Here is a 23,184-nt window from a genome sequence, read left to right on the forward strand (position 1 = left end):
CAGAATCAACTCGCTCACTAGCATGCCAATCTCACACACTAAATCCCTCCCTACAATCTGATATTCGCTAGAGCTATCCAAGTTTAGTCGAGCTTCACTCATATTTTTTAAAGAATTATATTTTCACACACAGTTCACATACAAAAAAGTCATCACTAGCAGCTACTCACCTGTCCAAAAGAAACAGTGCAACCTGGGCGTCCGATTTAAAAATTTTCTCTCCACCGTTTAAAAGCCTTCCCGATTATTATTTGTTTCTTTGACGAAAAACGAGGGTATTCCCTCGCCCTAATCCTCCTTCTCTTTTTGGGGATTGCCTCTTCCATGTTAAATGTATCTGGTCCGTTGATAGCATAGGGTTGATAGATGCTGCCTTATTCTTCAGCTCCGACTTCGCGTGCAGGCGCCGTGCACGAGCGCAAAAACAAACAACACCCGCCCTTGTCGGTGATTGGTTAGAACACTGTTTATTTTGATTTTGAGTGGTGGTTGTACCCATTTGTTTTGTGTGCAGATCTCAGAGCCTAGGCTGCCTACAGAGACTTGGTTTTTTGACAGCCTGCTTATGGGGCGGGCAGCTAGCGGATCATTAGGAAAGATTAGATGAATCTGATAATTTTTGTTTGGGCCTGAAATCGCTGATACAACCTTTAACAGAAATTATTCTAAATTAGCCTAAAAAACATTAATCACTACTAAATCACCCACTTAACATTAATCTTGCACACAAAAAAACATTATATTGTTTTTAGCATTTACTCTCCCTTTCAAGTGCCATTGGCAAAGCATGCTGGGAAATAGACTCAAAAAACTCAAAACAATGAAACAGTTCAGTTTACTTAAAATATATCAGTTCTGTGAACTTGAAAGAAAAAGAAAGTTCTAAATACTCATAAAAGTAAATTTTACTGAACTAATTTGTTTAATTTAAGTTTGTCATACTCAAACCAATTCATTATTTTGAGAGTTAGAGTCCTTATGAATATAAGGTTTACAGTGCAGCATAGCTAAATCTACCATTTGAACCAATTTCTATCATCACATGGTATAAACCACCATAATGCAAAGTCCTACTATACTGCATCTTCATCTCTACAAGGCCTTTGCTTTGCTACTAAATTGATTTGTTGGGTGCAAAAAAACAACTTGATCAATAAATTTGGCCTGTACACACACACACGTACACACACACACACACACACACACACACACACACACACACACACACACACGTACACTCAGCAAAGAGAGAGGAAAACTATAGCCATGTATAAGTGGACTATCAAATAAATGCTTAACTCATTAAACAAAAGCCATTGAATGGGCATTTGTGTGTTTCTGAGGACAGAGAAAAGGCAAATTCGAGGCAAAACTGGTGCCGTGTGCATTCAGAGAGTAATTCCTGTGGGACAAGACAGAGCCGGCCGAATCAAACCTTGCTTAGGAGTCATTATTTTTAGCCTTGTTTACCGGGTGGCCTCTCTTGTGCTCTTCTTCTAGAGTACAGGAAGAAAAACAAGAAAGTGGCACGGAGGAATGAACACATCATTATACAATCTGATGCCACATCATTAAGATCAAATCAAGTCTCTAGACAACACTAAAATATACGATAAACAATGGAGGAAATCAAACAAAATAAAGAAATGTTACATTGAGACTCCACACTACGCAATCGACTATTTTTAGATGAGGTGATCAACAGTATAAGATGCAGAATCATATTAGTTATGAACACACATATTGTGGATTCTGGGAATGCCTGCTGAGCATATGCCCATAAATACCAAAATTTGCAGAGTAATCACTAGTGCTAATTAAACAGAAGTTAGATTAAGGGTCTACAGTGTTAAGGGTAATTTTGCTGTTGGTAATTTAACACATTTGATTTGGTATATTTGCACACTAGATCTTGCCATTTGAAGTATTTGTAATACACATACTTCTTTTTTATTTTATCTGTAAGTCCAAAATATACAGTATTCTGTAACTGCACACTTTCAATTTTGTACAAAATGTATTTATCATCATTAAAATGAAATAAAAATCCCTGAAACAGCAATTGTAAAATAATATACTATGTAAAGTATTTATGGCCTAGTCCTAGAAACCCACATAAAGTTTGAGGGTATTAATATTTTACTTGAGGTGTCGTTTAGCTGATTCAGTATTTGTTGTGGCACACAAATGTAGCTCAGTACTAAGTGCTGATAATAATAGTTTATAGTGAACACTGCTATTCTAAATAAATAATTCATAAGACATGATAGCAGGGCTTGACAATAAGGCCTGGGGCCAGCGTAAATGTCCATTGGGACAGTTGACTGTCACTTGCCTGATCGGGCCAGTGAGGCATCCCGAAAGTTTATCATTTGCACGTTTTTTACATTTATAAAATTACATAAAAAAATTGACAGTCGAGTTTACGAGTATCCTAGTAACCATAATCCGTTATATCCGTGAACATAAACAGTTGAAAAATTTAAAATGCATGTGCAACAGTATATTGGATTCGTGCAGCTCTTAAAGTGACAGCAGCCTATAATAAACCTGCTGCTGTCTTTGTTTTAATGTTATGTTTTTTTTAAAGATATATTTTTGGCGTTTTTGCCTTTTATTATGATAGGACAGTTAGTTGAGAGGAAGCAAAGTTCGAGAGAGAGGGAGACGGGATTGGGAAAGGTCCACGAGCCGGGACTCGAACTCGGGACGCCCGCAGTGCAACTGTGCTAATATGTAGGCTCACTGCGCACGAGGCTATTAAAAAAAATCACACACTGCTCTTGGCTGTGTAGCCAATAACTTTTGTAACTTTAAGGATTAATATATTTATTAAATATATTTATTATAATTGGAATTCATGACATAATGCTTTTCCACACCTTTCTCCTATGAAAAAAAAACTATGTTCATCCCTAACAACCTCATTTACATTCCTATCAAATTAAATAGTGTACTGTATCTATCAGGGCTGGACGATAAATATATTGAATATTCAATATAATGATATTGTATAGAAATCTAAAGTTAAACAACTTTGCAATGATTTTACAGCACTTATTTTGATTCAATTATTTTGATTCAAAATAGATCCAATGATAACTGCATTTATTTATCACTAAATGTTCAAGGAAGTCTACCTTCCATTATAAATGAATAAAATAAATCAATAATACATCAATAAATCTACCTCTCCAGCACTTCAGATACATAGACATCTTGATATAGAAATGAAACAAATATTTTTGAAAGGTCGAGATCAACTTTATCTATACTGCTCAGCTCAAGTATCTATCAAAAGATGTACTGTAACTCACATAAAAACTGTTTTACAGCAGCTACTGTATATTCAAAAAAACAGTAATAAGTCAATAAAAGAGTCCCTCAGTGGCACAAACCTGTCACCTTTATCATTATCTCTGCATCAGCTGTCATGTGTACACCCATACCCATATTCCAGCTCTCACAGCTGTCATATCCAAAAATATGAATATTTCAAAGCTCACTGACATACTGGCTATTAAATCAAATAACAACCTTCACAAAACACACACCATATGATTTGAGTTTAAAGAGAACTCACACAAAATTCACCCCTGAATCAGTCAAAATAAACCCCCTACAGCAGATGTGGGAGGACAAGAGGACAAAATGCAGTTATGTCGACTAAAAATTAAACATGAATGAATTGAGTCAGTTTACTTGCCCACACTATATGCGTTGATGTATTACTATTGACTAAATAAAGTCACTGGTTAAGCTGAATTGTTGAAGGTTAGTGACTAAAATGCTGTTTTGTACGCTAAGTGTCACTTTAGTCAATACGCCTCACTGTCTTTGGATGAACGGTTTCCCATTCTTGTATAACCACTGAGGTCAAATTGAAATGTAGGCAAAAATAATCAGCCATCTGAGAATACAGTCAAGCCCTTGAGAACTACAGTCATGCTTTCCTGGTCTAATCAGATCACCTGATCTTCCCACTGTGTCTTCCTGTCCTCACAATCTCCCACTCATTCTTTTACAAATTCATCCCTCCATCCTCTTCTTTCTTTCCTCTATTTGCACGATTCTGTCACACGGTTACATCAGCCTACCCAAAGGGCCAGAAACAGAAGCAGAAAGGGAAAAGAGAGAGCAACAGACAGACAGATAGACCCTGTGGAGATGGGAGGAGCCTGTCAGTTAGACACACCCCAAAATCAAAACTTCCGTCCATTCATCAGCTCTCTGTAGAGCGTGAGTTCATCTTGATGGATCCCGAGTCTTCATATGGCTCATTCTCTGTCCAACACGACAGTCCAAAGTAATTTCCATCAGCCCTACAAAAAGTGCAGCACTCAACAAAATGCTTTTTAGCTCCTCGATAATTGCCTATGCCGTCAAAAATGAAATTCTAAAGAAACAACATAATTAATTCCAAGGACGTAGGTTAGGGCTGTCGCGATAACCGCAATATTGCAGTACCGCGCTACTGACATGCCAACCGCAGAGGAATGCAAGTAACCGCAGCAACCGCGAACCGCGTTTTCTTTTTTCATAAGGCCACCCTTCGTGGTTCGTACCATGTGTATTGAATGTTAAATAAGTTAATAATGATAACAATACTGTTTATCATGGTGATTTGTACAGAGAATTCGTGGATTTGGACTTAAGCCTAAACAGACAGTGAATGTGATCGACTGAGCGCGTGCGATTACTTGCGTCTGTCTTTGAAGTCAAGTCATGTATATTCGTGAAAAGGTTGCCGTTTCCAAGGAAAGCGAAATATTTGTCGTAGGCTACCATCCTTTTAACGTGTAAGTGTATTTACCATGAATGGCGTCAGCGCTGGTCAGCATTACACAGCGCGAGGAAGCCGTGGGGGGAAAGCAGCGAGTCACGCATTGAATCAATGCCATTGGTCTCTATTAAAGCTCCCGTAGGCAACAATTTTTTGATCATATTCAGTGAAATCGACACTATAATCCGACAGAACAACATAAATAAAGTGGTTTTAGAAAAAAACCCGAGCTTCTAACTCCACCTGGAGCGTGTTATTTGTTTTGGAAAAATCCACCTGTCCCGGATCATAGGGTCCAATCAGCGCAGGGGGGGTGTGAGATCTGACTGTCAATCACAGGTCGTGCACACACCACCCCTCGCGCACGTTACAATCACATGCACACGCCTGAAGTTCGCGCAGTAATGAAGAGTGATGGCGGAAAAGATTCCAATTCCTTGGTTAACCTCAAGAGCTAGGAGGTCAAAAACAACACAGGAAAAGAGAACACCTGCTGAAAAGAAAGAAGTAAAGAAAGAAAGCGCGTAAATAAACCAGGATCAACATCAGATCGGCATTTGAAAGGTGGAGAGATTTACGTGATATAATTGGGTTCAAGCTGGATGCAGAGCTTGCAACATTTCTTCTCCACAGGTAATTGTGCTTTATCAACCAGTTACTTTATTTATTAGTGTTATGTTAGTAATTCCACAGGTAATTGTGCTTTATCAACCAGTACCTTTATTTCTAAGTGTTATGTTAGTAATCTAAGTATGTTTGCCCAAATGTGTTGGTATGGATAGCTAACGTTAGCACTTGTTGGGCAGGTTCGTTTGTTTGCACTGAAATCCGTGTGAATGTAACGTTAGGTGGATAAACATGTCCAGATGAAGGGATAAAGTTCGGCTTTTAGGAAGAATCAATGCTACTCTATCTTTCTTACGAGAGTAAGAACAGTAGTAAAGCTACTGTTATTGTATGTGCTATCTTACTAGCTCTGATATATAAGCAGAAAAATGTACAATGACCATGTCTGCCACATACAGCAATAATAGCGTTTCAGACAGACGATGGTGTTTATTTACGTTTAATTGGTGGGTAATCCATTTCGTAACAATCTACTCCAAAATGACAAAACAACAATAACAAAATACTTCATGGTGTTGATGGATGCTGATGAGACGGGCGCGTTCACAGAAAATCTGGTGCACTGGCACTGACGAGCACGAAGCCACGAACTCGGTGGGAGGATATTCGTTGATAGTGGGGCAGGGACATGAGAGTTGTAAACATTCAAAATTTTGCCTAAGTCCACTCAATCTGCCAGACTTGCCGACTGGAGCTTTAAGTGAAGCATTGCTTCAGCTTTGCCCAAAAGTGAAGCATTGCTGGCCAGCTGAGCCTTGAAAAGTGGAGCTCAAAGTTAAAAAATAATTAACACCTTGTTTCATTACATCTATCATTTAAGGAATCAGCTTTTTTGAACGTTTTCGTTGAATGAACGGTTTAATGACTCACTCAAAGACAGTCCGTTGCCGTAACAACTGCGCGCTGAGTGACAGTCTTTCAGTGCGCAGAGACGCTGTTTAGTTTCGGTTACATTGGTTACATTGTTTTTGTGTATGCTGACCACATCATAACATGTATTTATATAGCAACAAATAAATGTAAATAAATAAATGGCGGTAAAACCGCATATCCCGCTATTGAGCCACTCAAAATTACCGCAAGGGAAATTCCTTCACCGCGACAGCCCTAACGTAGGTTCTGTTTTAACATGGGTAGGGATATTTTAAAATCTACTGAACCAAATGCAGAATGCTTTAACTTAAACAGTGAAATTTCCTGTTACGGCAGATCCGTTTTTCTTGTTTAGGGTATAGAAACATACAGAGTTCAAAACATACAACACTCTGGAGGAGTTTATTTGGGGATAATGACCATTTGACAATGTCATACAACTTATTTTGTTACTTACTAAATAAATATATGGACATGAAAAATTACAGTAATTTGAAATTATTTTATTATATAGATTAACAAAGATTACAGTAACAATAATATTCCCATTACAACATTGAAAATGTTCAATCTGCCTACCTTTATACATATTTGAATGAGTACACTACAATATAAATTTATAAGAATGAGTAAATTATTATTTATGTGCTTAAAAAAACAAGAAAACATCAGGATATTGTACCTGTTGGGGAGTGCCCAAACCTACGCCATTACCTATATTGTTACACAGTGCCTATAATTAGCAGTGGCCTTCTAGTATGCAGTGAGTTCTGTTAAGTTCAAATTTAGTACAGACCCGTATCTCCGATATAAATCGTAACGTGGCCTCTGTATCGGGATATTTATTGTATTTTTTGACAGATACACACAGCCCTACTTCTCCCTGGAGTTGGTTCACTCTCCGACTATGATTACCAACCAAACTAAAAACACATTCTTTCCATTAGTGTTGTTGTCACGGGTCGCTCTTTTGCTGATATACCCGATGAGTAGAGTTAATTACGCAAAATGCAATTTATCATTGTCAAAAAAAACACACTATTGGTTTCAAGCAATATTTTTGTTTTTTTGCTTAAACTGTGGACTCAAGGTATAGATCAAAAAGTTTATGCCCAACATAAAATAAGTCCTCAGAGGGCATTTTACTACAGTTGATAACTGCTGCAAACAAATGTGTTCTCTGGCATGCAATGGCATATGAATGCAATCTTGGTTCAGTAAATAAATAATAATATTTGGGATAATTTGAACCCCAATCTCCTGCACTCAAAGCAAAAAAGTTACCAGCAGACTAACAGGTCAAAAGACCATACAGAGTATTTATCTATCAAAGATGTTAATAAATAATTTTGCATAAATATTAATGAGCTAAACCATTTCATGATGTCAAAAAATCTTATGTTTGTGAAACTGCCACAACCAAAAAAATTTACACCCATGTATTATAAACATTGTATTGGCCACACTTCTCGCTAAAAAATTCAGTCGACCACTGTAATTTCAAAATATCTTGATGAAGACCAGAAAGACGCATTAAGACAGCAAATGGGATTAGTTTTGATTTCATGTTGACAAATTTGTATTTTTTAATTCTCCAAAATGTATTCCCAGGGGCATAATTGTTGCTTGCAAACTATGGAGAAAATGTCAGATGCGATATTGCAATAGTCTTTTCTTCCATATTGTGACGTGTATCTAAACACAGACAGCTTTTCAAACAAGAAACAAAAATTAGGACGGGACTTGATTGCAGTGATGTCATGTGAGTGACAGGTGGTTCTGCCCTCGCACCAAAAAAGTCATCAGAAAAGAGATGGGGTTAAGGGGGAAAGTTATTTTAATAAAAGATTATGAGGAATTCATACACATGGATTTTAAAAAACAATTATGTGCACAGATAATTTTTTTATAATGAATACTGCAATATTACATATAATAGGAATTGTACATTATTATTTCATGGTGACTTTAAATAAATAAGAAAAACTAACTCTCAGCCTAAGGACAGTAATAGTAAAATAACTTTACATTCTATAAGTTATGATGTAATTAGTTACTTATAAATTAGTAGAACAAACACAATAATGCAACATTACATTTAAAGGTATGTTCCTGAATAATATTTACATATGTCAATAAACGTGTTAATGCCTCGGTTTGGGTTTGTGCGGCTGCGAGATTCTTAATGTGTCCCCTGTAGTCACGTCTCTTCACTGCTTGCTCTCATTCTCTCGCTTTCATTATTTATTTCTCCTCCCAGCTTCACTTGGCAGTTATTTTGTCAGGCTGTGTGGGAGACAAAATAATTGCCTCTATATTTTCCAAATTGATTTTCTTGTGCAAGTTTAATAAAGTTCTCACTGCAGACTCTGCTGACAGCCATTGTGCAGTAGCCCTCGTTTTATGCCATTTACATACTTGCAGGTATTTACAAAGGATAAGTCTCATTATTATCAGCCTGACAGGAAGAGAATTTTATTAATATCCGATGGCGAGAGAGATCATTCTGCTCTTGTGTTAGTTTATTGTCATTTAGCAAATAATTGTGGCAAAGAGAACAGCCACGTTGTGAATGAGCTACAGAACTGTACATTGTATTTGTTTACAGATACAAAACCTTAAATGAAACATTTTAAAATAAAGTTTGGCAGATGCTATTTGCACCCTAATGTAAACAGTAATCTATACTACTTGCACCCCACATTTGCTAAATTAACTTACTCATTCTGTACGTTATGAGGCGAATTATAAATGTCAGTTTCAGAATCACTGCAGGAAGGAAAAGGCATTCGAAGGCCATTAGTGAAATGTAAATACAACAGTCATTTCAAGGAAGTAATGTGCGGTTTATGATCAACATGATCCCTGACAATTTATTTTGAAATGTGAGGTTATTTATTAACATAACCAACTTTTTAGCAGCCTTGAGAGTAATTTTCTTATTAAATTTCTCCATAAGGATATTAAAGGGATAGTTCACCCAAAATAACATATTCATACGTAAAGCCAAAAAACATACATTTTGATTTCATGGGGACTTTAAAGTATAGGACATTGTGATGTCCACTTTCCAATGAAATTCACCCATGCTTTCATAACTTCCATAAAAATTGTAAAGTTTACCATCATGTAATGCCATCAGGTTGACTTGAGTGGCCTAAGAGCTTTTTTCCCCCTAGTCAAAGATACTAATTAAACACTAATTAAATATGCTCTCAAACGAAGATAAGAAAAGATCGCAAAAACTGTCTAATGACAAACTCCTCAGGAAACTTAATGACCAAATAAAAGTGCATTAAGATCACTACAGGAATCACAATGTTGCATAATTTTACTTTGCAATCAAAATCAGCACAGCTTTATGATAAATATTTGCTATAGACTCAATAGCTTTAGTTGCAAATGAACTCATACATTGCATTGGCATTATATCAGCAATAAGCCACCATATGCTCAAGATATCGACACCAGCCATATCGTCCATCACTACAAGAGAGCAACTAAAGCTGGATATCCACTTTGAATTTTTCTGTTTTATCAGCCTGCTGAAAGTTGATTAAACCAAAGAATCTGAGAGAAACCTCAGCCCCACACCGATGGCGGTCGAATATAGGGCCTGGCCCTGGAGAACCAAAAACCAGGACAGCCAGAGAAAAAGCTGGCTGAGAGAAGAGGGAAAATGAGGGGGAGAAAAAAAGAAGACACAAATGAAAAAGAACAGCAGTCTTTTTATCCACTCTCCTGCCACTCTCGTCCCTGCTCTTCCCACTTCATCCCTCCATCTCACAGAAGCGGTGCTCCCACCCAAGAGAATGAAGGTAAAAAAGGAGGTTGAAGAAAAAAAACCTAGAAAATTGTCTGTCGACCATCACACCAGTTTTGAGAACCGGCTCTGGCCTGTCAGGGCAAGGCAAAGGCTGCTTACGGAGGAGAGAGAACAAGGTAAGAGGATGCATTAGAGAGGCCTCATGCTCTCTCGCTGTCATTAATGAGGGGCCAAAACGACATGTCCATCCACACACACTCCTGCTTTCATCAACAACACACGCACACACCATCCCTTAATTTTTTGCCTGAAATACAAGGCTATAAATAATGGAGAATAGTGCTTTCAAAGTTTTACATGAATGCACAGATGTGGCTGTGTAGATGGATGCATATGCAGGAGCCGAGCTAGTGCTGGGGATTTCGAGATTTCTATCTTTTGACTGGTCACCAGGGACACATTTCAGTGACACATTTTCTACAACCTTCATAATTTCACCTGTTGTTCGTGACCATGTTCTTATTGACTACATACTGTATAACTATATAGGCCTACATGTATATAAAGGAGACTACATTTTGTGACTACAAAGGACTATAAACCTACATGTCATTAATTGTTAGGCCGTGTGTTCACCTAAGCGTTTTTTCATGCAGCTGGCATAAAATTCCAATCGTTTTTTTAAATGGGAGCGCCGCGTTTTTTTAAACGCCATGAGCGTAACGAGGCGCTGAGCGTGTATTTAACGCTCAAGCGCTGAGCGCCCGGCGTTTTTTACTGGTTGCCGAGAGTTGAAAAATGTTCAACTTTGGTGTAAAACGCTGCGCTCATCACTGTCACTTTTTACACACGACGAATACCACACCGACCAACTGTCACAACATTCTTTCTGTACAAAGACATCAACCTGCAGAGCTAACCGAACAAAATGGATGAAAAATACATTTTTAGTATGAAACGAATTAGCTACGAAATCAGTTACAAGTAAACTGTGCTGCGGATATTCTGTATCATAGCAACGAATCGTCTCAACTGAAAAAACGCTAGGCGCTGCCAAAACGCTCTCAAGCGCCCAGTGCTAGGCGTTCTCTTACGAGAGGTTCTCTCGTATTGCGTAAGTATAGCTTACGCTACGGGAAAGATTCATCTTTTCGAGATATTGAAGCCAAAAAATTATCCTTAATTTTTGTATCCATTGTCAACGCAGTGCCGCAGCTAGCAGACCTTGAGCAGGCTGTCTAGCGTGCTCATAGGCTGCCCTGCGGGAACTGCTGCAGCCTACCACTGAACCCGATGTGATGTCATGTCCAATGAAGGGCGCTCGCGCCTTCACAGCGTCGAAGCCCGTCAGAATGGGCGTGGCTTAGCGTATATAAGCAGGCTCGGAGGCTGAATTATCTGATTTTCATCTCTTCAGCGAGCTCTTCGCATTGCTGGATCTAGAGAAGCCGCCGCCGCAGCCGTCGAAACAGCGACAAGCCAGCTAAGGACAGTGCCTGAGGACGCCGGCTATCTTCGCCACCTTCAGCCTTCCATGCCAGCTACGCTATCCAGCGACGTATCCTTTCTATTCTATCTAAAAGAGCGCGAGATGTCTTTTTCAAGATGCCTCGTTACACTTGTGGCTCGTGCAGAGCCCCTCTCAGCGTCGGAGACCGCCACGTTATCTGCACTCTCTGCCTGGGACCGGACCACGTTGCTCTTGACCTCTCTACCGGAGGATGTGAGCACTGTGAAGAGCTTCCGATGTCGACCCTGCGGGCTCGACTCGAAGCTTGCAAAACTGAAGCTGTCACTCCGCCCTTTGGGGGACCGCGCAGGACGAAGCGCCGTTCCCAAAGACTCCGGAGCCTGTGGCCGCTGCGACACGCTCGCCTGAGTCCCTCCCTCGAGCCTCGCCTTCTCCGCCGACCTTCACCGGCGCGCAGGCACCGGCTACGGTCCGCTCTGCCCCCGCGTCTGACGATGAGGCGGAAGGACCCGCCGCTGTGGACATCTGTTCTATCCTGGCTTCTGATAGTGAGGGATGGTCGAGTTCTCAGCACTCCGCCGCCTTCTTGACCCAGGAATCCGGCAGGGCCCGCACTGGAGTGGACGCTGAGTTAATGCGCCTCCTCTCACAGGCCATTGACCACCTCGGGCTCGAGTGGTCGCCGCCCAAGGAGCCCGCGCACAAAAGACCTGGCAGGGGGCGGTCGACGGCGGTGACTCTGGAGAAAGCAGCCGTCGAGCGCCCCCTGCCAGGCCTGCACCCTTCCTTCCAGAGCTGCACTCTGAGCTTTCAAAATCGTGGAACGCTCCATTCTCCGCGAGGCTCCAATCCTCTATCTCCGCGTCACTCTCCCAAGTGGACGGCGCCACGAGAAGGGATACAGCTCGATCCCCAGGGTTGAGGAAGCGATTGCTGCACACCTTTGCCCGCCCTCCGAGAGATGGCGCTCAAAGCCTGCTTTGCCTTCTAAAGCCTGCAGGACTTCATCCTCTCTTGTCGGTCGCGCATACGCGGCCGCCGGACAAGCAGCTTCCGCCCTGCACTCCATGGCTGTCCTACAGATCCTACAAGCCGATCTCCTCCGTGAATGGGACAAGAAAGGCCCGGATCCAGCTGCCGTAACGGACCTGAGAAGCACGACGGATCTTTCCCTTCGTGCTTCCAGGGCTGCAGCTCAAGCCCTAGGACGGTGCATGGCCTCGCTTACTGTCACAGAAAGACACTTATGGTTAACGCTGGCTGACATGAGGGAGACTGAGCGAGCTGCCTTCCTCGACGCTCCTCTCTCCCACTCTGGTTTTTCTGAAGTTCAGAAAACCTCTCAGGCTATGAATCTGTTCCTGCCCCGTCACGCTAGCTCCGCTGCAGGTCGCCCACGTGACCGGCCGCCTGCACGAGCCACTACACAGTGCCCAGTTCAGCCGAGACAGTCCAGCCAATCTTCGCAGCGACAGGGCGGCTGCCCCAGATCGCGCTCAGCTAACCGCAGCAGACCGCACCCCCCACGTGGGCCGCGGCCAAAGATCACGCTGAAACCTGAGCAAGCGAAGTCCTCCTAGCAACAGTGAGAGAGAAAAGACTGTTGGGTCTCGCCGCGGCTGGACCACCGTCAAAGCTCATTCCTCCGGTCCAGTTTCTCGAGCCCGCACAGCGCGGCGATCAGAACCCGGAGGTCATTCTGCCCCTAGCTGCACATATAAAAGGATGGGAAGCGATTCCAGGGGTATCAGAATGGGTGCTAAGCACAATAAAGCACGCTTTCAAGCACGGACCACGACGACAGTGAATGCGGAAGTAGCACATCTACTTCGCTCAGAAATAGCAAAACTGCTATGCAAAAGGGCCATAGAACCGGTGCCGCCTTCTCTGAGTGAGGCAGGCTTTTACAGCCGTTATTTTCTCGCTCCCAAGAAGGACGGGGGTCTCAGACCCATACTAGATCTGAGACATTTGAACAAAGCTCTTATGATAAGACCGTTCAAAATGATTACAACCAGACAACTCCTCGCGCACGTTCGCCCGAGAGACTGGTTTATATCTCTCGATCTGAAAGATGCCCATTTTCAGATTCAGATAATACCCCGTCACAGGCCATTCTTGAGATTCGCCTTCGACGGACAGGTTTATCAGTACACAGTCCTGCCGTTCGGTCTGTCTTTAGCACCCCGCATATTGACGAAGTGCATGGACGCAGCACTCGCCCCCTTGAGAAATCAGGGCATGCGAATTCTGAACTATTTGGACGATTGGCTGGTTCTAGCACAATCAGAGTCAGAAATACTGTCTCACAGAGCTGTGCTCCTCAGTCACCTGGAAAGCCTGGGTCTCACGGTCAACTGGACCAAGAGCTCATTAATGCCCAGTCAGTCAATTTCCTTTTTAGGAATAGAACTGGACTTCGTGGCTATGACGGCCCGCTTGTCAACTCAGCGCGCGCGCTGAGGAAAACATCCGCGCTGAGGAAAACATCCTTTCTTCTGGAAAACATTCCAGAAGATGCTGGGTTATATGGCTTCAGCCGCTGCGGTACTTCAGCTGGGTTTGCTACGTATGCACCCGATACAACGCTGGCTGGCCGCTCGTGTGACTCACCGAGCTTGGAAGTCAGGCTGTGCCCGGATCAGAGTGACTCAGAGCTGTATCACAGCTCTTCAGCCCTGGTTAGTGGCCGACTGGTACCAGCGGGGAGTAGGCCTGTCACGATAACAAATTTTGCTGGACGATAAATTGTCCAAGAAATTATTGCGATAAACGATAATATTGATAATAAACGATAATATTGTCTGAGACCATTTTCATCTAAAATAATGATAATGACATAATAATGCAGGTACACCTTTTCAAAGATCAATAAAAATTTCTAAAGACTATTTAAATGAGCAAAACAACCAAAAACAATAAAAGCAATGGACTCTGTCTCTGTTAACAAAAAATGCACTTACCAATGTGTGACTTCCGTTCACACTGAGAATCATATGCATCATGTACCTACTGTGTTAGCATGCAACTCATATGAGTATGTGCACTAGTTTGTGTGTGTGTGCTCGCGTCTCAAATGAGTATGTGCGCGGAGAGTTTGTGTGTGTGTGTGCTCCGTCTCATTGAGTTTGTGCGCGAGTTTGTGTGTGTGTGTGTGTGTGTGTGCACGCGCGCTCGCGGCTCATATGAGTGTGCGCGAGTTTGTGTGTGTGCGCGCATAGACATCATATGATGTCTATGTGTGCGCACATCTCATATGTGCGTGGAGAGTTTTTGTGCGCACGCGTGTCTCATATGATGTGCGTGGAGAGTGTGTGTGTGTGCGCATCTAGTTCTCGTGTGTGTAGAGTTTGCGTGTATGTGCGTGAGCGACTTTAGGTGTGTCGTTGTGCATTTCATATGTAGGTTATTTGTTTGAGCATTCAGCTGTGTACATGTATGTTTGACTACTTAATATATGTGTATGCAAGACAAGTGTTTCATATATGTGTGCGTGAATGAAGTTTGATTTAAGCCATAGACGGATCATATGAGGGTGAAAGAGCGCGCGCGAGAGAGAGAGATGTACGCGCTATGGCGCTCTGCAATCAAATACAATTGTGAATAGGCTCAGTAAAAAAAAAACACTCGAAAATCAATGTGTGGCGGTCAGCGTTGATATTGTCATCCAGTCTCTTTGGTAGAGAGAGAGAGAGAGATAGAGAGAGAGAGAGAGAGAGAGAGAGAGAGACGAGGAAAACAAAACAAGCATGCAAATGGAAATTTTTGCGGCCGGAAAAATTATCGAGCTCATTTTTTTTATCGTGCGATTAATTGATATATTGATTATCGCGACAGGCCTAGCGGGGACTGGTTATGGGGACAGTCTCATACCGGAAGGCCTTTGGCCTTTGGTCAGACCGGGAAAAACTCCTTCATATAAACTGTCTGGAAATGATAGCGGTCGAGAATGCGCTGAAGCGTTTCCTCCCGTTTATACAGGACCCACATGTTCTAGTCTGCTCGGACAACATGTCTGTGGTGTCCTACGTGAACCGCCAGGGCGGTGTCAGATACAGAAATCTCTGCAATCTGGCAGAACGCCTCCTCGTTTGGTCTCAGCACCACCTGCGCTCGCTGAGAGCGGCGCATGTGCCAGGCCATCTGAACGACGGCCCAGACAGACTGTCCAGGAACAATGTTCCCCCGGGGGAATGGTCCCTGCACCCTCAAACAGTCCAGTTGCTATGGCGCCTTTTAGGCAAAGCGGAGGTCTACCTATTTGCGTCACAGGACAACGCTCACTGCCCAAAGTTCTTTTCAAAGAACGAGGACACGCTGGCCCAGACCTGGCCCAGCCGCCCACTATATGCTTTCCCCCCCAGTATCTCTGTTACCACAGGTGATCAAGAGAATCAGGGAAACGCGCCAATCAGTGCTCCTCATAGCCCCCCGCTGGGAGAACCAGACTTGGTTCCCGGAGCTAACGCGGCTTTCACAGACAGCCCCGTGACCAATTCCAGTCAGAGCAGATCTCCTCTCTCAAGCTCGCGGCTCGATCTGGCATCCCCATCCAGAGCGCTGGTCTCTGCACGTATGGTTGACCAATGGTTACCCATTGCCCTGCCAGACGCAGTACTGAACACTATCACGCAGTCTAGAGCTCCTTCTACCAGAAGGCTCTACGCGTCTAAATGGTCTGTGTTCTCTAAATGGTGCACTGAAAAAAATCTGGACCCACTGAAATGTGGGGTTCCGCGGTTGCTCAGTTTCCTTCAAGAGCTATTGGAAAAGGGAAGGTCCCCCTCCACGCTCAAAGTCTATGTGGCAGCCGTCGCAGCATTCTCAGAATCGACGCGCGGCCAGTCGATAGGCAGGAACGAGCTCATCATCCGCTTCCTCAGAGGAGCCAGGAGGATGAATCCCCCGCGCCCCCCTTCAGTTCCTATGTGGAATCTTTCTTCGGTCCCCGAGGCCCTGAAAGCATACCCCTTTGAACCTTTAGACTCTGCGGATCTAAAATACTTATCACTTAAAACCGTTGTTCTGATCGCTCTGTCGTCAGTCAAACGTGTGGAGGACTTACACGCGCTGTCTGTTAGCGCCACGTGTCTCGAGTTTGGCCCGAATGACTCGAAAGTCATCCTCAAACCTAGACATGGCTATGTTCCTAAAGTGATTGGCACACCGTTCAGAGCACAGGTCATTTCGCTATCGGCTCTGCCAGCATCCGATGGCGAGAGTGATGTTAATCTCCTCTGCCAGTCAGGGCGCTGAGAGTTTACATTATGCACTCGGCCCCTTTCAGGCGCGCCGAGCAGCTTTTCCTTTTGTTTGGTGGACGCACCAAAGGTCTCTCCGCCTCGAAACACAGTCTATCCAGATGGATAATAGATGCGATTGCAGCTGCTTATACAGCAAAAGGTCTGCAATGCCCCTTGGGCGTCAGGGCTCATTCCACCAGAGGGGTAGCCTCTTCGTGGGCATGGTCCAGTGGAATTTCTATCCATGACATATGTGTGGCGGCGGGCTGGGCCTCCCCGTCCACCTTTGTCAGATTATACAATCTGGAAGTTCCCGCCCTGCAGGTGAAACTACTATCAGTCTAAGTGAGAGGTCAGTTCTGCCCAGGTACTATCATGCGCAAACTACTCTCATGTGACTAGCTCTTCTGGTTGAGCTGCGCTGTATCAGGTTATGTGCTATATGCTTATACATTGACCGGCATCGCCGCTCTGTATTCCCTGTGAGTGCTTTTACTGCGCTTATATTACATGCGCTTATTCCCGCTGATCTGGGATCCCCGTATCTTTCTGGGACTCATAAGTGTATGCTGGCGCGCACGGCGTTGACAAGGGGTTATACTTACGCAAAACGAGAGAACCTCTCGTAAGAGAACGTACTCGGTTACCTAACGTAACCTCGGTTCTCTCTAGAAGAGGGAACGAGTATTGCGTAACCTGCCGTGCTTGTGCACAAGCGTTTTTTCGCTTCAGTCGATGAAAACCAGAGAATTCAGGCTCCGAGCCTGCTTATATACGCTAAGCCACGCCCATTCTGGCGGGCTTCGACGCTCTGAAGGCGCGAGCGCCCTTCATTGGACGTGACGTCACGTCGGGCTCAGTGGTAGGCTGCAGCAGTTCCCGCAGGGCAGCCTATGAGCACGCTAGACAGCCTGCTCAAGGTCTGCTAGCTGCGGCACTGCGTTGACAATGGATACAAAAATTAAGGATAATTTTTTGGCTTCAATATCTCGAAAAGATTAATCTTTCCCGTAGCGTAAGCTATACTTACGCAATACTCGTTCCCTCTTCTAGAGAGAACCGAGGTTACGTTAGGTAACCGAGTACGTTTTCAGCAGAGCGCCTAGCGTTTTCAGCCGGCTAAAAACGCTTTGGTGGACACATGGCCTTAGGGGGGAAAAAACGTCTCTAAAAGAAGTAGGCTACTAAAACAAAAAAACTCTTTTGCCAGCTGGTGTTAATGGTGGTTAACAAACAAGCCAGATGCAAGGTGCACAAACTGATAACAAATTATCTCTAAACCACTTAGCCTACTCACACGATACAGTTTATCAAAACTACCCTTTAAAACAACAGAGGTAACGTCAGGCCTAAATGACTATCATGTTCTCAGTTGTCTCTGACATTTACATAAATAGTACTCTAATGTTATTCAAAGAACCACAGTACATGTCCAAAAAATATGGTAATGGTAATCGGCATGATACATTCGAGTTTTTATTTACCTGGAGATTAATTCGGGAGTGGCGCGTGCAGGTGTTTCCACACTGTGAAGACCTTCATCGCTCGTAGACGATAATATGTATTTATATGGATTGTAGGGGAATATCTACTTAATCCGGCGCTATTTGTGTTAAAAAGTTTCGTGTTAATATTTTACGGAATGAGAAACCGCTTCAAACGACTGTTAGCACGTCGGAGCATAGGGCTGTACGAAATGATTCGAACTGGATCATGATGAACCGATTCCAACCGTGTTTATTCAAGTCATTGAAGAGAACAGAATCGTGAATCTCTCGTTCTGATTCTAATAAACAGCTGACGGAATTCAGCAGACACACAGTAATATAATGGTTCTTTAAATTAATACGTATAAGCTAATATCCTTTTTACTTGACTTTGTGATATATTTTCTGGTTGGATATGCCTGATCATACAGAGTCATTCACAGGCTACATGTGATGGGATTTAACTTAAATTCTTCGACTCTAACCAGAATGGATTTCTATGTTTGATGACAAAAGACTGTAAGTAAATATAAGCTCCAAATGATTCAGTGCGTGAATGAACTGTCTAAAAGATTTTAACTTAATGCAGAACCGATTCAGACAATGTTGCTATGTTGTTTGGCCAGCTCACACGAGTGAACTGACTCAAAAGAGTCATTCATTAATGATGTGTTGTGATTCTGACTGGCAGGGAAAGCATTGCTCATTCAGTACAGTATGGGCATATTCATTCAGTATGTCCAACCAATTATATGCTCCTTCACACCCCTGTGCTATAGTCAGACTTTGAAGTAAGAAAAGGTCAAAGCAGCCATTGTCACAGTGTTGGGTTTGTGTTCCCCTGATGTCCACTAGATGTCCTCCTTTGGATTTTGACCCTTGCTTTGGACTGGTTTACGATTTTGGATTATCCCTAATAAAACTACTGCTTTTGGATTTAACCGCTGTTTCCCGTGTGTGGATCGTGACAGAAGGACTCCGTCACACCCTAAATCCAGCGGTATGTTTTCAAACTTCTCTTCCCCTGCCACTGAGCGGGAGAGGAGAGATTATTTTCAGGGAACCCGCCTAGTCATTTTCCGTGGGACCCGGGGAGGTCGCAAGGAGGAGGTGGTCGAGAAGAAGTTCAACACCACTCTCCACCCTGGCCCCCCTTCGACCCTGGGCCAGTGAGGGACAGCTCAGAGCCAACATCTCACCGTCACGGTCAAAGACTGTTCACGTTCCGTCTGCCCAGTCAGAGACTGTTCACGTCACGTCTGCCCAGTCAGAGACTGTTCACGTTCCGTCTGCCCAGTCAGAGACTGTTCACAGTCTGTCTGCCTTCATGGACCTGGACTATCTGGAGCGTCTGGCTCGGATCCTGGACATGCCTGTGTCTGCGGTTCCAGAGCCGGAGCCAGTGTCTGCTGTTCCAGAGCCGGAGGCAGGGCCAGTGCTCGTTCCAGAGCCGGAGGCAGAGCCAGTACCCGTTCCAGAGCCGGAGGCAGAGCCAGTGCCGTCTGCCTTCATGGACCTGGACTATCTGGAGCGTCTGGCTCGGATCCTGGAAATGCCCGTGTCTGCTGTTTCAGAGCCGGAGCCAGTGTCTGTTCCAGGGCCAGAGCCAGTGTCTGTTCCAGGGCCGGAGCCAGTGTCTGTTCCAGGGCCGGAGCCAGTGTCTATTCCAGAGCTGGAGGCAGAGCCATTGCCCGTTCCAGAGCCGGAGGCAGAGCCAATGCCTGTTCCAGAGCCGGAGGCAGAGCCAATGCCCGTTCCAGAGCCGGAGGCAGAGCCAATGCCCATTCCAGAGCCGGAGGCAGAGCCAGTGCCTGTTCCAGAGCTGGAGCCATTGTCTGTTCCAGAGCCAGTGCTTGTTCCAGCGACAGAGCCAGTGTTTGTTTCTGTGTTTGTGTCTGTTCTTGTGACTGTTACAGTTCTTGTGTCTGTTCCTGAGCCCGTGTCTGTTCCTGAGCCGGTGTCTGTTCCTGAGCCGGTGTCTGTACCTGAGCTGGTGTCTGTTGTTCCTGAGCCGGTGTCCGGTCCTGAGCCGGTGTCTGCTGTACCTGAGCCGGTGTCTGTTCCTGAGCCGGTGTCTGCTGTACCTGAGCCGGTGTCTGCTGTACCTGAGCCTGTGTCTGCTGTACATGAGCCGTCGTCTGCTGTACCTGAGCCGGTGTCTGCTGTACCTGAGCCGGTGTCTGCTGTACCTGAGCCGGTGTCTGCTGTTCCTGAGCCGGTGTCTGCTGTTCCTGAGCCGGTGTCTGCTGTACCTGAGCCGGTGTCTGCTGTTCCTGAGCCGGTGTCTGCTGTTCCTGAGCCGGTGTCTGCTCCGCCCTGGCCGCCCGAGGGGTCTGCTCCGCCCTGGCCGCCCGAGGGGTCTGCTCCGCCCTGGCCGCCCGAGGGGTCTTCCCCGCCCTGGCCGCCCGAGGGGTCTTCCCCGCCCTGGCCGCCCGAGGGTTCTTCACCGCCCTGACCGCCCGAGGGGTCTTCACCGCCCTGGCCGCCCGAGGGGTCTTCACCGCCCTGGCCGCCCGAGGGGTCGTCACCGCCCTGGCCCCCCGAGAGGTCTTCTTCGCCCTGGCCGCCCGATGGACTTTGCGTCTCGCCCTGGCCTCCCGATGAACTGTGTGTTTCGCCCTGGCCTCCCGATGGACTTTATGTTTCCCCCTGGATGCCCGATAGATTTTTTGTTTTGCCCTGGTCCCCGGTTAAACCCTCACCCCTTGTTCCTGTCTCCCTTCATGGACCTGGCCCACCTTCCCTCCCCCTGATCCTCCACCGTTCCACCTCCCTCCTGAACCTCTTTTATTGTGATGTGTTTTCTGTGTTGTTTGTTGTTGTTGTCGTGGAGCGTCTGGTAGCCGCTCCGTAGAGGGTGGGGTTATGTCACAGTGTTGGGTTTGTGTTCCCCTGATGTCCACTAGATGTCCTCCTTTCCCAAGGTGTCCTTCACTTATGAACTACATTTCCCACGATCCTTTGTCTCATCATGCACTCAGCTGTTCCTTATCACTGATCATTGCACTCAGCCAATTCCCCATTATCATTGTCGATTCCCTGTGTATATAACCCTGTCTGTTTCAGTATGTGTCACGGAGTCCTTGTATGTATCACGCTACTTCTGTCATCCAGTTTCCTTGCTTCTTGTTTTGTTCCTGTTCCTGTTCATGTTGGATTGCCTTTTGGATTTTGACCCTTGCTTTGGACTGGTTTACGATTTTGGATTATCCCTAATAAAACTACTGCTTTTGGATTTAACCCCTGTTTCCCGTGTGTGGATCGTGAAAGCCATATGTGCTTCACAAGGGAGAGAGCTCAATGACCAAAATATAGTACATGGAAGTGAATGAGAATGGTTTGTTCAAATAAAAAAACTCCACTAACACAAACTGTTTGGAAACTGAGCATCCTTTCAAAATTATTGCAGAGATCTCAGTTATGGAGATGTAGGTTGTAGGTCAGCCCCTTTTTAAAACTTAATTTAGCACTAGAAAGATTTCCCTCTAAGTGCCCACTTATGCGGATCGTACAACTTTATGGCCAAATTTCTGAGACACATTCATCATTGTGGTCGTTAAAGACCTTCCTTTTATCTCTGTGTATTTTTAATTTTCAATAAAGTTGAACATTTTAGGTATAGGCTAATAAAAGAAATACGTTTTTTCATTTTGATGATGATCTAATGATTATGAATATATCGTTCAAAAGTTTGGGGTCAAATAATATTGAAAAAAAGTATCATGGTTTCCACAAACATAAAAAATAAATGTTTCTTAAGGAGAAAATCAGCATACTAGAATGATTTCTAAAGGATCATGTGATACTGAAGACTGGAGTAATGATGCTGAAAAATTCAGCTTTGATCACAGGAATAAATTGTTTGAAAATATATTAAAACAGAAAAAAGTTCATTTAAATTTCAATCATTTTTCACGATATTACTGTTTCCCTGTATTTTTTTATTAAATAAATCCAGCCTTTTTAAAGGGGTCATCTTCATGTAAAGTTTGTAATATACTTCGGTTAAAATTCCTCCATGGTTGTGTAAAACAACACCCTTTTTACCTCCTCAAAAACAGCTCTGTTGACAGCGACACGTTACGTGCATGTCTCTTTAAATGATAATGAGCAACTGCTCACCCCACCCCTCTCTTCCATGGGGCGTATCCACACCTCCATGGCAACCTGCTGGCAGATAGTATACAAAAGGCTGAGGGTGGAAATATGCTAATACGGGACAGTCCGTCAGCGGTCGTGGGCGGAGCATGTGTGTTTAGGCTTTTTGAGGATTAAAAAAAAGGAGTGAATGGATTAATGGTCACATTTATATGCAAACACAATTAAAAAAAAGTGAATTTTGCATCCGATGACCCCTTTAAGCAAAAGAGACTTCTTTTAAAAACATAAAAAAATCTTACCGACCCCAAAACTTTTGAATGGTATTTGACATTAATTGTGGCCCTCTAGAAAAGCCATCTACAAAGTTTTGTGAAATAAGTTTTATGTAAGTTCAAGAGAACACGTTCCGTTGAAAGAATGAATCAATGGAAACATCTGTCTGTTGTCAGAATTCAGAGTAATTTTGGAAGTGTAGAATTACTTTTACTGCAAGATCCGCATGTGTTCTTTGACGTTTAATTATGTGTGTGCCAGTCTTTCCTACACAGCGCCATGACAAAAGAAATTATGTTTTTCCCGAGTTGTGACTTGGCGGTCTGAATTGAATGTGATGGCATGAAAAAATGTTGTAGACAACATGTCTTTCTATTGCATTGGCTTCACTAGCTTTACACACAACTAGATGACTCTTGTGAGCTAATAATACTTGTAATGAGCATGACATCAAATTGCTCCAGTGGTAGAAAAAAAATCATTATTATGCCATGTATTGTAGTGGTCAAGGTGCATATTCATTTTTTTTTATTTTTTTTTTGAATTCCTCTAAATTAATC

The 23,184-nt window shown here is 43.9% G+C and overlaps 1 protein-coding gene across 2 annotated transcripts in view; it reads right to left on the minus strand.

Moving 5' to 3' along the window:
* The window catches only part of tafa3a (TAFA chemokine like family member 3a), a 114,841-nt gene that overhangs the window by 65,051 nt on the left and 26,606 nt on the right, over window positions 1-23,184 (minus strand). Inside the window, exon 1 of one of the 2 annotated variants that reach the window (XM_077197985.1) lies at window positions 18,248-18,363. The exons of the other annotated variant lie outside the window; for it this stretch is intronic. The gene's annotated coding sequence lies outside the window, so the exon portion shown is untranslated. Of the gene's footprint in view, window positions 1-18,247; window positions 18,364-23,184 lie in introns of those variants that run through there. 2 annotated transcript variants of the gene reach the window in all.

Source organism: Siphateles boraxobius, unplaced genomic scaffold, assembly GCF_051911475.1.
Source record: "Siphateles boraxobius isolate OS27281-9 unplaced genomic scaffold, OSU_SipBor_1 41, whole genome shotgun sequence".
Lineage (NCBI taxonomy): Eukaryota > Metazoa > Chordata > Actinopteri > Cypriniformes > Leuciscidae > Siphateles > Siphateles boraxobius.